At 43.7% G+C, this 1,811-nt stretch overlaps 1 non-coding gene across 1 annotated transcript; it reads left to right on the top strand.

Moving 5' to 3' along the window:
- The first annotated feature begins 1,489 nt into the window (after nucleotides 1-1,489).
- On the top strand, nucleotides 1,490-1,593 carry LOC112768487 (small nucleolar RNA R71). The gene has a single exon (XR_003185907.1). It is a non-coding gene; the product is annotated as a small nucleolar RNA R71 (small nucleolar RNA).
- The last annotated feature ends 218 nt before the right edge of the window (nucleotides 1,594-1,811 follow it).

Raw genomic sequence — 1,811 nt, 5'->3', positions numbered from 1 at the left:
TGTCCAGAATGACAAAGTCTGTTGGGAGAAAGTTCTTCCCAACCTTTAGCAACACATTTTCCACCACTCCTATTGCTTGCTTTTGAGTTTTATCAGCCAGTCTGATAATGACATCTGTGGGCATTATCTCATTGATCTGCAGCCTCTTCACCAGGGATAAGGGCAGTAAGTTGATGCTGGCCCCTAAATCACATAGTGCTCTGTCGAACATGTTTTCTCCTATGGCACAAGGTATATGAAAACTTCCTGGGTCTCTTCTTTTTGTAGGCAACTCAGGTTGAATAAGGGCACTGCATTCCTTGTTCATCACTATAGTCTGCCCTCCCTTGAGTGAGATTTTCCTGGGAAGAAGTTCCTTCATATATTTGATGAATGTGGGCATTTGTTGAATTGCCTTGATGAATGGTATGTTCACATGCAGAGATGCAAACAAGTCTAGGAACCTTGAGTATATTCTTTTTCCCACGGCACCATTGAGCAGTTGGGGGAATGGTGCATAGAGCTTCAGCAGCTCTTGTTGTGAGATTTCTGGTTCTTTGTGATCTCTATCCTCCTCCTTTGTTGAGTTGTCTTTAGGTTGTTTGCACATTTTGCCTTGCTTGTCTTCAATCTCTTGATCACTTGTAGTGACCATTTTGCAATCTTCCCATCTTACTTTCTTTGCTTCTCCCTTGAGTTTTTCTCAGTGTCACTTGGGAAACTATCAGTAGGTTTGGGAATCTTCTCAGCTAAATATCCCACCTGGAATTCCAGCTTCCTAATGGTTTCTCCCTGGTTCTTAATATTGGCTCGCACCTCCTCTTTGAACACCTTATTTTCTTGAATCTCTTGGCTTATTCCTTCCAGTAAGGCTTCAATCTTAGAGAGCCTGTCATCAATTGATGAGTGGTTCGGAGCAGATGTGCTGTTTTGGTTTTGATAAGTATGTGGAGAAGTGTTGTTGTGGGGGTGTTGAGATGTCCTCTGGGTGAATTGTTGATGAGCTGCATTGTTGTTGGAGTTGTAACGTCTCTGGTCTTGGTTTTGATCTTGCTCACTTCCCCACCCAAAGTTCGGGTGATTTCTCCATCCAGGGTTGTAAGTCTTGGAGTATGGATCATAGTTTTTCCTTGGTGAATTCCCAATGTAGTTGGCTTGCTCCTGACTCCCTTCTGCTTCTTGGTTTACTACTTCTTGTGTTGTTGATGAAGTGGAGATTGCTGCTACTTGGTTCATCTCCATCTTCTTGGTGAGGTCAGCCAGCTGCTGGGTAATGAGCTTGTTTTGGGCCAACAGAGCATCTACATTGTTTAGCTCCATCACTCCTCTTGTGTTCCCTCTTTCGGAAGCATAGAAGTAGTCGTTTTCTGCTACTGTTTCAATAACATCTATAGCTTCCTCAATGGTCTTCTTCTTGTTCAAAGACCCTCCAGAGGAATGGTCTACTGCCTTCTTTGACTCATAAGAGAGCCCTTCATAGAAAATGTGCAGCTGGACCCATTCGTTAAACATGTCAGGTGGACACCTTCTTGTTAAGTCTTTGAACCTCTCCCATGCTTCATACAGAGTCTCACCATCCTGTTGCCTGAAGGTTTGGACCTCAGCTCTCAGCCTATTGATTCGTTGAGGAGGGTAGAATCTTGCTAAAAATTTGTTCACCACATCCTCCCAAGTTGTCAAGCTCTCCCTTGGGAAGGATTCCAGCCACTTGGCTGCTTTGTTTCTGAGTGAGAAGGGAAATAAGAGCAATCTATAGGCGTCAGGATGAACACCATTAGATTTCACTGTGTCACATATTCTCAGGAAGGTGGTCAAATGTTGGTTGGGATCTT

This window comes from Arachis hypogaea, chromosome 17 (assembly GCF_003086295.3).
Source record: "Arachis hypogaea cultivar Tifrunner chromosome 17, arahy.Tifrunner.gnm2.J5K5, whole genome shotgun sequence".
Lineage (NCBI taxonomy): Eukaryota > Viridiplantae > Streptophyta > Magnoliopsida > Fabales > Fabaceae > Arachis > Arachis hypogaea.
The sequence above is the reverse complement of the archived record's forward strand: the minus strand, read 5'-3'. Positions and strand labels throughout refer to the sequence as shown.